The following is a 13,684-nucleotide window of genomic DNA, read 5'->3' as shown; positions in this document are numbered from 1 at the left end:
GTATTTACGAGTTAATCTTCATGAGAATACCCGATGAAGACATCTACACGAAAGACGATAAGCAAAAGTACAAGAGCCTGTTATTGGCGACAAATGCTCATAAATCTAAGCACGATGCGCACCGACGAGTATTGGCCAACAAGGGATACAAGTATAAACATGTAATCGCACCGTTAATATCGATCGAATGCAAGAAGAAAAAATCTGGAAAGGGATTATGCATGCCTCGCGTAATGACGCTAACTGACAATAAGATCGACTACGTGCACTAGGATAACCCCAACGAGGTGGTGGATCGTCTCCGATTGCTCGACGCTTCGCGCCAAGCGGGTCATAACGGTCACGACAACAAGATCCTGTTGATTATCGAGGAACTTCGCGAGGCTGGGCTTATTATAAATTAAACCATGCGTCGGCGAACCATTCAATCAGCATTGAAATGCCGACCGACAAATTCGGCATATCGCTCGGACGAGGCGAGACGCAACCGAACTATCAATGCAATGGATTAGTTAAAAATTACGTGCGGGATAACGCTCTTTGTATGGTTGCCACCAACTTTGATGCAAAGTCGCGCAAGATTCGACGCGTGGCACAACCGGAAGCTGACGCTGTTAAACTATACGTGGATCAGTGCTTTAAAATGTTGCGCAATCAACAGAAAGAGTCAGACGAGAAGCTGCCTGCGTTGGAGAAGGATCTGCAAGCGTTACGGATTGCGATACACGAGCTTCGGCATTTGACTACCGCTAAGTCAGAAACGAACAACAACAACAACAGCAACAACAATGGATAGCAATAAACGGAACGGCTATGAGTAGGTTAGGTATGCCGGTTCTACCCCGGGAGCTCCGAGGGGGGGTACCGCGGGCGGGGGAAGGGGGAGGGGGAGGGGGTACTGCTTTTGCGTTTTCAACCGCGGGGGAGGGGGGATACCGCGTTTTCGATCGCCGCGGGTGAGGGGGACGGGGAAATCGCGTTCGCGTTTTCGGGCGCCGCGGGGGAGGAGGTCCGCATTTTCGGGCGCCGCGGGGGAGAGGGTCCGCGTTCGCGTTTTCGGGCGCCGCGGGGGAGGGGGTCCGTATTCGCGATTTCGACGCGCCGCGGGGGAGGGGGTCCGCGTTTTCGGGCGCGTCGGTCCGCGTGACGTCACATGGCGCGCTCCAATAGTATCTTATTTCTCGAATAGTTCTCATTAATTTATTTAAATAAACCTGAGGACAATATCGCAGCCTTATTCTAATGACATGGAATGGGAGGAAAAGAAAAAGGAAAAATAATTTAAATTTTTTTTTACCATAATATATACATATTTATTTGCGCCATTGACTTATGATGGGCTATCGAACCGCTATCAAACATCTATAAAACATTTTTTAAACAATTAAAACATCTTTAAAACATCTTTAAAAACATCTGTAAAACATCTTTAAAAACAACTAAAACATTTTTAAAAACATCTTTAAAACAACTAAAACATCTTGAAAACAGCTTTTGAACAATTATCAAACAACTAAAACATCTATATTATACTACAAACTATATAGGAAAAGAAAATAGAACATTGTAACTGCTCGGGGGGGTGTGAAGCGCCCCCCGAATTCGTAAATTTTCTATTGTAACATGCTCGAAGGACCAGAGGGACCGTTCCCTCACGAATTTAATAAGCGAACAAGCGAGCAAAAGGCAAAGCGACTCACCGTCATCGATGCTCGATGCCCTCGTGGTAGCGATGGCAATGTCCTGGCTTCGTCTCTGGTATCGTTGGAGAGCGGAAGCAAGCGTGCAGCAGGCAGTTAACGTGCAAGCGGGCAGGCAGGCAGGCAGGCAGGCAAGAAAAGCACTCGTCGGTTTGAGATGCAAGCACTCTCGCGCGACTTCGACGAAATTTCTCGATTGCGGTAGAACCGTGAGCGTTGTTCTCGATTCGTGTTGTCTCGTTGCCGGTTAGACGATGAGTGAGTGTCTTCAAGAGTTTTCCGGCCTCTCTTCCGGCTCGCGCACCTGTGAATACGGCGCGAGTGAGAGTACTTCCTCCTAAGTACTGGCGCTACCACCCGCAGGTGGGCAGCACGAGTCGGGTGAGTCGCGCGAAATATCGACTATCAATCTCGATCGCGATCCGCCGACATTTCGCGCGAGTCTACAAACACAAGATTGTCGCTACCGACGGTAATGTCTCAAAGACGCGAGAGTTATTGAACGAATTGCAAGGTACTTAACAACAAAGAAAAACTTACAAACTAACATGCAACGCGAAGTAAGCTATTAATTAATCGAAACGAATACACTATGTACACAGCGAGTACCAAACAGTAACATTTATATAGTTTATTTAAAAAAAAAATCATAATTGTTTCTGGTGTTGCGACCACCAGTTAAATATTTTTAATACATTTTGTAATGCGCAATTCTTAACATATTTTTCACATCGTATAGTATTAGTAACATCTAGATTAATTAAAGATTCGATATCTGCATCTTCGTAATCTACATCCAAAGTCTCAATGTTTTGTTTTTTTCTCGCTTTATTCTCAAGCAGATCCACCAGCCATTCTCGATTTTGGCATCCTTTGACGTACACAAGAGTCGACGTCTCGTCACCCTCTCCAAGTACGGCTGATGTAATTAGGCGTTTCATCATGCTGTACGGCACGTTTCCGTCTTTCCATCGTAGTCCATGGTGATTTGCAATCGACCAGGAAGCGCATGACTTATCGGATTTTGTGAGGAGACTCCACGGCATGGGGCATGTAAAAATGTTGAAGGATTATTTATTTGCTGGGATCGTTAATTAGATTGAGATACTACACAAGCTTCGAGACAACTTTCCTTATATAGTTTAATAAGATAGCTTTTCTACTCTACATGTTCGTGCCGCCATATAGAGCCTTCTCTTTGCTTTACTGAAGAAGAACATAGAATAGGATATATACATATAGATAGAATACTCGCTACGCTCTTTACAACTCTATAGATGGCGTCGCATATCCATCACCTCTAATATAAATGTACATACTCATACTTCAACAAATGTAATGTGCCAGAACGGTCCCGTTTCTCAGAACCGCCACCTCCTTTACGACAAATTTCATCCCGACGGCGAATCCTTGCAGATCGACAAACGTTGGTACGATCATGACGAAACGACGGAGCAATCTGTATCTTATCGCGGTACATCAGTGCCTCTTATATCGCAATATCTGCTGATATTGCAATTTACATGATTTTTCGCACTACGTTCGACAACGGACAGTATTCGATTACACGATCATGTAAGATGAGACAATAGGCGGTAGTATTTGCCGGTACATTCTCTTCGCAGTCAAATTCTATTCGCACATCCACGGTAGCGCTCTTGACAGGTTCGTTTTGTCGCGAGCAATCAATGACAACAAAAGGTCCTTTTGCCAAGAATGTAATCACGGTGCACAGCGTATCGAAGTAGTCGTATCCATAATAAGTTTTACGAAAACGCGTATACATATCGAAAAGGACGGTGTATCGATTTTTGCCAAAATCTAGATTCATGTCATCGTACGGATAAAATTCAGAGTTTAGATAAAGTTTCACGTTGGTCAAGTTACAGTCATCGAATACGCTAACATCTTGCGACATGATATTCTTACGCCCGGTCTGCAGCGCAAAGATAACGTACCGTGGCTTCTCCAGCTGAGCCGCCGTTTTGACGGCCGATGAATGCTTTGTCGTGCTCTGCAACATGGAGTACTCATACAGATCCCACGAACGGAAACTAACACTAAGATATCGCCCGCTTTCCAAGGCTCGTAGCATGGATAGCTTATTGATCTCGTTTAATGTGACGTGAGGAATTCGCCACTTTACTTTAAACAATTCAATTTCCGGCTCCGTCGCCGGTTTCCTACAATGCAATTGTTATCGCTACGCGCACGTATCAAAATTAATTCGTGACGAGCGTTAATAACCACGCGTTTGTAATTCTCGCAAGAGGCCAACAATGTGTTGAGCAGTACGCAAAAGTTGAAATATCCTTCCGGGTGAGAAGATGAAATGTCCCATCCAGCTTTGTTATTTGTAAACGCTACATAGTTCTTGATGGTACTAGTTATTCCAACGTTTCTGTTGCGATTAATCTCCACGCCACTGAGCTTGTATCGAATTTCATCAAACATGAACGCCACGCAATTATTCGCAAGCGTTGTCTCAGACTCAATGATTTCAAAAATTCAACGTTCGACGCAGTAAGTTTCTTCTTTGGCGATCGGATTGTCTCTAATTTTGTTTCTCGTCTGTTGCACCTGCTCAGCTTCGTTCAGTACGAGCATCTTACGTCATCGCTGTCGTCTTCGTACATGCAGTCTAACGGTGATCTCCTCTCCACGAAAATCAATCAATCGACCGTCCTGATCCACGATATGATCTGTGCCGGCGTCTCTGATATCTTATATCCTGGAGGCACACTCGGCGAAAACTCGTGTATCGTATGCACGTACTTGTCGTTGCTGTACGCACCCGCGGTCATGTTACACTCTATGCGAATGATGTTTACGTTGATGATATTTATCGGAACATCCGATTCGTGCCATTGTCGCGACTCCAGCACGCGATTCGCTGAAAATCTCAGCAGCGATCCAATGTTGTTCGGTTTGGTGAAATCTATCCGATAAGCGCACTTGATCTCGCTCTTCATCGTATTGTTATTAGCCCGAATAATAATCAATGGGTGCTGTTCATCTTGGTTTGTCGAGACACTATTGGATTGGTTCCATAAAAGGGCGCGTTTCAGATACATGTTTATATCACGCAGTTCATACGATCCTTCGGGAATGGTAATCTCCTTGTCGTCGTCATAGTAGAATTTATTGTTCGACGAATTTACATTCGGTATCGTGTGATAGATTTCAAAATCTGTCAGACCGAGCTCGTAATCGCCATCGCTCAAATCCACGGCGGGAAAGTAGCTCACCGCGAGGATGCTGCTCTTGCCGGTGAGCGTAAATGTCAGTGACATGTTTGAATGAATACTGAGTTTAAACAGCGCAACGCCGGTCTTTAAATTGATTGTCAACCGACTGTAGAAAGCGCAGACACAGTTGTCCACAATTGCTCTGATCGTATTGCTGATAAGGCGTGCGATTGTACTCTATCTTCGTCACATTGATCTTTAGATACTGCGCCAATTCTCTCGGTGGTCAAAGATTGCCAAAACTATCGAAATATATGGCACGATCTCCCCTTTTCGCATACGCCACCCAGTGAATACCCGGCCTCTCAGCATTATCCAAATTCACGATACCGCTCTCGTTTCGACGTATACCGCTGATAAGTAACGAGTCGCGCATGAAAATACCTCTAAAATATGGAATGCGCATACGTTTTGCCAATTGTTGCAGTTATACGTTGGTAGTTACACCCTTGGGGATTTTTAGCGTCTCTTCGACGTTTTTTTTTCTCGAGACTCCCCGTCCGCGTTTGTATGGAACGAGATAAAGTCCGTGACCTTCCATGGCGCGATTGTGACGCTGCATCTCTTCCAGCTGACGCAGCGCGGCTTTGTTATCGTTCACGGCTTTTGCGACTCCCGTCGCTCCGCCGACCAACAATCCGAGAACCCCTAATAACGGCAGGATCGGCAGGATACCGCCGCGTTTCGCTACCGGAAGTATTCGCTTGTTCTTCTTCTTTTTCTTCGTTTTCAAACCCATACAGAGTTTCGTTTTAGTCTTCATGGCCGTCCACACGGCTGTAGCTGCAGCTTTCTCTCCGAGAGTCGAATCTTTCGCGGTGACACGTTTTCAAGTGTATGAAGTTAGCCCCCCTTTTTTTAAAATTCATATTTTTGAAAGTTGTTCCAGGTTGTTCTGACTTTGTACTACATTGTTCCAAAACGATATTCCTTAATACCAAACAGTTTTTTAATAAAATAAAAAAAAAACGATTTTTTTGGCTGGCCCCCCTTTTTTCGAAAATCGAAATTTTTTTTATCGCTACACATTGTTCTAGTTGTTCCAAATATTGTTCCAAAAGGACAGATCCCTAAATCAAACCGAAAATCCAGAAAATAAAAAAAACTATTTTCCGCTGGCCCCCCTTTTTTCAAAAATCGAAAATTTTTTTATCGCTACAGATTGTTCTAGTTGTTCCAAACATTGTTCCAAAGTATTAATTCGATTGGTTAAAAACTTTAAGAGATATTGAAAGAAGAAAAAATTTTAAAATAACAGTTTTTAGCCATTTATTCGTAAACAAAATGACTTACAAAACTGTCGATCTAGAATATATTTCTAACCGCTTAGAACAACTCAGAACGAAATTTTTAAGCCCAGAACAACAACCTAAAGGGTACTTTACTCTTCATCGGAAATATTATTTTTTGATTTTCTTCGTTAAAAATCTTGTTCCAGGCTTCCCGCTTTAAAAGTATCGTGTTCTCCACTGGAACAACTCAGAACAAAATTTTTAAGACCAGAACAAGAGCCTAAAGGGTACTTTACTCTTTATCGGAAATATTATTTTTTTTTCTTTGTTAAAAATCTTGTTCCAGGCTTCCCGCTTTAAAACTATCGTGTTCTCCACTGGAACAACTCAGAACAAAATTTTTAAGACCAGAACAAGAGCCTAAAGGGTACTTTACTCTTCATCGAAAATATTCTTTTTTAATTTTCTTCGTTAAAAATCTTGTTCCAGGCTTCCCGCTTTAAATCTATCGTGTTTTCCACTGGAACAACTCAGAACAAAATTTTTAAGACCAGAACAAAAGCCTAAAGGGTACTTTACTCTTCATTGGAAATATTATTTTTTAATTTTCTTCGTTAAAAATCTTGTTCCAGGCTTCCCGCTTTAAATCTATCGTGTTCTCCATTGGAACAACTTAGAACAAAATTTTTAAGACCAGAACAAGAACCTAAAGGGTACTTTACTCTTTATCGGAAATATTATTTTTTAATTTTCTTCGTTAAAAATCTTGTTCCAGGTTTCCCGCTTTAAATCTATCGTGTTCTCCACTGGAACAACTCAGAACAAAATTTTTAAGACCAGAACAAAAGCCTAAAGGGTACTTTACTCTTCATCGGAAATATTATTTTTTTTATTTTCTTCGTTAAAAATCTTGTTCCAGGCTTCCCGCTTTAAAACTATCGTGTTCTCCACTGGAACAACTCAGAACAAAATTTTTAAGACCAGAACAAAAGCCTAAAGGGTACTTTACTCTTCATCGGAAATATTATTTTTTAATTTTCTTCGTTAAAAATCTTGTTCCAGGCTTCCCGCTTTAAATCTATCGTGTTCTCCACTGGAACAACTCAGAACAAAATTTTTGAGACCAGAACAAGAACCTAAAGGGTACTTTACTCTTCATCGAAAATATTATTTTTCGATTTTCTTCGTTAAAAATTTTGTTCCAGGTTTCCCGCTTTAAAACTATCGTGTTCTCCACTGGAACAACTCAGAACAAAATTTTTGAGACCAGAACAAGAACCTAAAGGGTACTTTACTCTTCATCGAAAATATTATTTTTCGATTTTCTTCGTTAAAAATTTTGTTCCAGGCTTCCCGCTTTAAAACTATCGTGTTCTCCACTGGAACAACTCAGAACAAAATTTTTGAGACCAGAACAAGAACCTAAAGGGTACTTTACTCTTCATCGAAAATATTATTTTTCGATTTTCTTCGTTAAAAATTTTGTTCCAGGTTTCTCGCTTTAAAACTATCGTGTTCTCTACTGGAACAACTCAGAACAAAATTTTTGAGACCAGAACAAGAACCTAAAGGATACTTTACTCTTCATCGAAAATATTATTTTTCGATTTTCTTCGTTAAAAATCTTGTTCCAGGCTTCCTGCTTTAAAACTATCGTGTTCTCCACTGGAACAACTCAGAACAAAATTTTTGAGATCAGAACAAGAACCTAAAGGGTACTTTACTTTTCATCGGAAATATTACTTTTCGATTTTCTTCGTTAAAAATCTTGTTCCCGGCTTCCCACGTTAAAACTATCGTTAACCGATACATCTTATTTTCTAAATTGGTATAAAATTAAAATGAAGTTATACGAACAAAATTTTATCTCACTCAAAACCTTAAACGTATGAGCAAATTTCTTTGTTTTACTCACTTTTACATATAAAACAAAAATTTACTTACCATGGCACTTACAATTTACAATCTAAAAGGCAAAAGTAGAGTCACATGTTCCCTCACACCAACTCTTGTACTGCTTCTCACCTACGGGACACTTTACGCTCTGGCTAACGTACGTCAATTGCCAAAGAATTGAACTGCCGTTATCGTTGAAGTGATTTACAGATAAGAATATTTCACATCGCATTTACATCGACATTTGTGTAACCGATGCTTCGATTTTATACTTCTAAAGAATCTTAAACTATAATAAGATTGGCAATTACGACAATAAACTTTCTAATTCTTTTAAAATCTTAACATAAAAGTCTTAAAACTTTCTTTTCTATATTTAATTATTACTTGAATGAGAATTTATGAAGAGTGGATCTAAAAGTTATGTTATATATTAATAAATATATAAAAAGTTAAAGAAGTTGTTGAACTGAATTATCTGGACCCGAAAATATACCTATAATTACTTCAGGAATGTAGGGTGAATTTTTAGTTTGGGGCCACAAAGTCCTCCTCATTTGTTTTTTAGGGTTAACAGATAGATGGTAATAATAACATATCATATAAAAATATTTATATTTTAACAATGTTCTTAACAATATGTATATTTAATGGGAGTAGTTTCGGTCATTCCCCTCGCATGAACATATAAAATGTCTTATATTTCTACATATATACACATATTGACATTGCCTTTTGGTTCTATGCACGCTTTTCTGGGCTTACGTAACAAGTCGTCGTACTCAATCCAATTGGTGTCATTACGTATATATGCAGTATAATGACCAGACTTTTGTCCGTGAAACATAACGCATCCGACATGGACGTAATGCTGCCCATTTAATTGGATGTGAAGAGGAATGTCATTTAAAGCGGTTGTAATCGAAGATTCGATAAATAACTGAGATCCGTATGATAAACTTATGGAACGTTTGTCATTACATTTGTGGCATCGAAGATTGGAAGCTCTTCCATCCTTTATTGCATCAACAATTTTTGTGTAACCATATTTGTATAATATTTCTTCGTTTACAGGTAAAATACATTTCTTAATAATTTTTATGTTTTGACATGTTGGACACGTGGATATCTCGGTATAACTATAATTACCTGAGAATACATATTCGCAAAGATTAGCTATATTTGAATCAGCATCAATTGTTATAACATTAGGAGCTTCTGAGTCTTTTAAAAAATGTTCGACACTTTTCAAAATTTCTGCTCTCATTTTATAAATTTTTTTAGTTAATCCTAATTGTATAAAAAGTTTTATAAATATAAATGCATCTGTCGTGGCAGTATTGACAATTTTTTTGAATTTATCATATACGCATGCTTTGGCGAGTATTTGCATAATGCTATCGAAGCCGCATGTATTCTTAACGACAATATTATTAGATCCTACTTTTAATACTGAAGAAATATATTGCCATTTTGTAACACACTTACAATTACATGTTTCTTATGTATATTAAACGTGTCCCAACCAGGACATGCATCTAAATAAGTACGTTTAACTTTTTTATCGTTTTTGTTTCTCCAGTTTTGTTCTGCCGCTAACTCACAAGGTTCTTCATCTGATTCGTCAGAATTTAACAATATTTTAGTATCTAATTTTGAATTTGGAATAACTTCTGTTGAAGCTTCCACTGACTGCTCACGATGCGTATTAATTTCACACGTAGATTGAAGTATCAGACCATCAGTTTTAGTATCTAATTTAGAATATGTAACATCTGTGGAAGCTTCCACTGGTTGTTCATGATGCACATTAATATCTGACGTACATGGGGATATCGGTCTATGAATTTTATCTAATTTCGAACATGTGACATCTTCTGTTAAAGTTTTCTTTGATTGCTCCTGTTGCGTATTAATTTCTGACGTAGGGGGTATTACGTTGTCATCTGCAGTATCTAATTCGCAATACGTGACATCTGCGGAAATTTTCATTGATTGCACATCATGCGTCTTACTTTTTGACGTAGATGGAAATACCGATTTGTTAATTTGCGACATAGCTAACCTCGCTTTACCAGAGAAGGACTGAATATGTACGGTTAAAAATTTATCTATACGCATTGATTGTGAATTGTACTTCAGTAGTCTATGTTTAATATCGTTAAATTCTGATTCGACTGCAGATGAACTCGCATTAATTTTGCCAAATCCAAATTTGGATATCATTACTCCAGAATATAACGGAAAATATGGTAACAAAAGTTTAATTTTTTGTACCATTGCTGGACAGTAATATGGATTTATATCAACACCCTCAGAAGCATTACGCAAGTCGTTAATGCAATTGTCAAAGAATTTATTAACCCAGGAAAACATTGCATTATTTTCTGCAGTATTAAACTCATCGCTATTTTGATACGTATCTCCTTGGTTAATATTATCTGACAATAGCAAATCCCTCTCATCTATATCACGACCAATTTCAGTACCCCGATCGGCAATTGTGTCCACATCGGGAATTCCTCTAATTTTTTTACATAAAAAAATTCGAGATTTTTCAGCTATATAGTGTCTTGCTGATTTTCGTCTATTCCAATATTTTCACTGGAACAGAGAATAATCGCAGCTCGTACAATTTTTTGTAGATCTTCGAAATCTGTTGTTTTTGATAATAAGCACATAATCATAATATAAAATGTTTTAACTTTAGGATGAACAGATGTAAAAATTTTCCATCTACTTATAAAGCTGACATAATGCGAAATATCAAAACGCAAAAAACATGTTGGCGTTTTCTTATTCTTATTTGCAAGTGACAAGTAACATGTTGATAAATATTCTTTAAGATTATTACAATTATCAAATGCTCTTACAATAGCACCCATTAATGCTCTGTCAAAGTCACAAACTATTTGTTGTGGACATGGAAAACTTGCCTTGTGCAAACTACCGATTCGGCGTATTTCAAATATAGAATCGCATTCGTATGCTGCACAGCGCTTAACATTTGGAACACTGGCATTTTTGCGGTTGGAGTTTCGCATACAATTTGGTACAAGTATATATGACTTGACAATTCCCCGTTTGGCAATTTTAATTTTTTTACCAAGGATCCGGTAGCATCTATTGAAAGATAATTTGAATATTGCATGTAAGTTGCTATTTGTTCTAAAGTCCAATAATGGACGAAAAACGGATCTAATGAAATAGAATGTATTGTACCGGCATGTAACCCATATTTCATGTTACGAATATTCTTTATGGGATCTGTTTCGTGATTCGCGCCTAAATTAATATCTTGTCTCTCTTGTTTAGCTATTCGCAATACAGTATTATAAGGTAAATGTGGAGGTTCGGGATCGCCTAATTCCATCAGTTTGTTTGCTTCCGCTCTGCGCCATTGACAGGGTAATACATGGTTTTCTGCCAATGCTTTGGAAACCTCTACTCTCCTCCGTCCCTTAAGCTGACGTTTTTTATTATGCCTTACAGATTCATCAAAATTACTTATCTTACATTCCATAACAACATCGACGTCAGGCGGAGGTTTGTTAACAACATGACCTAGAAAGGTGCAATTGCATTCCTTACATGACCCTCTAACGGTTAAATACATGCCAGTTTCTGAAAATTTAGAATTTTTAAAAACCAACGCGCACGGTAGTTTTGTCGCTTTATAAACAGTTGCATATATTTTATCTGTCCAAATTTTACGCCGTAATGTACAATAATTACGAGAATGCTGTTTCTTATCAAAATATACTACGTCTTCAGAAGACATGCCGATCCAATCTTTATATGTAAATGTTACATTAAATTCGAGAGTTGTATCTTGCGTAGAAGTATTGATACAAGACGTAGTGCTTGATAATGTAGAATCTGAAAGATTAATATTGTGAAATTGTAATATTTTATCAAGAATTCCATATCGGTTTTCTTTTAACATAATATAAATATATTTTGGTTTAATACTATTATTTAGTCTTGTACTTATATTTTCATATATCTCATTACTGGGTACAACTGGTTTTCCATCATGTTCATCCACCAAATTTCTATAATCTGGTGATAGAATAATATTCAACAAAGGCTCGACGTGTTTGGCCATTCTGGTATGACGTGATACGCTAGAATAAGAATGTCACTGATATAATAAAATATACTCGAATGGATTTACTACTTTCTTTAATAATTCGTGACGATAGAATAATCACGGAGTGATGAAAGAAATAATCACGGAATCTTACCTTGCTCGTGTGTGAAAGAAGCACTCGAAAACACGTTTAATAGAGGAGTTTCTACCTTGCTGAGACACAACCTAATATTTTCTATCACATAGCTTGTCCGCGCGAGAAACAGAAGACGCAAGCTGCAGCTTATACCAACTTCTCCGACCGTCATGATCGTCTTTCGTTTCCGAGCTTCTTTCCACTCGCGCGGACAAGCTATGTGATAGAAAATATTAGGTTGTGTCTCAGCAAGGTAGAAACTCCTCTATTAAACGTGTTTTCGAGTGCTTCTTTCACACACGAGCAAGGTAAGATTCCGTGATTATTTCTTTCATCACTCCGTGATTATTCTATCGTCACGAATTATTAAAGAAAGTAGTAAATCCATTCGAGTATATTTTATTATATCAGTGACATTCTTATTCTAGCGTATCACGTCATACCAGAATGGCCAAACACGTCGAGCCTTTGTTGAATATTATTCTATCACCAGATTATAGAAATTTGGTGGATGAACATGATGGAAAACCAGTTGTACCCAGTAATGAGATATATGAAAATATAAGTACAAGACTAAATAATAGTATTAAACCAAAATATATTATATTATGTTAAAAGAAAACCGATATGGAATTCTTGATAAAATATTACAATTTCACAATATTAATCTTTCAGATTCTACATTATCAAGCACTACGTCTTGTATCAATACTTCTACGCAAGATACAACTCTCGAATTTAATGTAACATTTACATATAAAGATTGGATCGGCATGTCTTCTGAAGACGTAGTATATTTTGATAAGAAACAGCATTCTCGTAATTATTGTACATTACGGCGTAAAATTTGGACAGATAAAATATATGCAACTGTTTATAAAGCGACAAAACTACCGTGCGCGTTGGTTTTTAAAAATTCTAAATTTTCAGAAACTGGCATGTATTTAACCGTTAGAGGGTCATGTAAGGAATGCAATTGCACCTTTCTAGGTCATGTTGTTAACAAACCTCCGCCTGACGTCGATGTTGTTATGGAATGTAAGATAAGTAATTTTGATGAATCTGTAAGGCATAATAAAAAACGTCAGCTTAAGGGACGGAGGAGAGTAGAGGTTTCCAAAGCATTGGCAGAAAACCATGTATTACCCTGTCAATGGCGCAGAGCGGAAGCAAACAAACTGATGGAATTAGGCGATCCCGAACCTCCACATTTACCTTATAATACTGTATTGCGAATAGCTAAAACAAGAGAGACAAGATATTAATTTAGGCGCGAATCACGAAACAGATCCCATAAAGAATATTCGTAACATGAAATATGGGTTACATGCCGGTACAATACATTCTATTTCATTAGATCCGTTTTTCGTCCATTATTG

Source organism: Temnothorax longispinosus, unplaced genomic scaffold (genome assembly GCF_030848805.1).
Source record: "Temnothorax longispinosus isolate EJ_2023e unplaced genomic scaffold, Tlon_JGU_v1 HiC_scaffold_31, whole genome shotgun sequence".
In the NCBI taxonomy this organism is placed as follows: domain Eukaryota; kingdom Metazoa; phylum Arthropoda; class Insecta; order Hymenoptera; family Formicidae; genus Temnothorax; species Temnothorax longispinosus.
Note: the sequence above shows the minus strand (reverse complement) of the source record.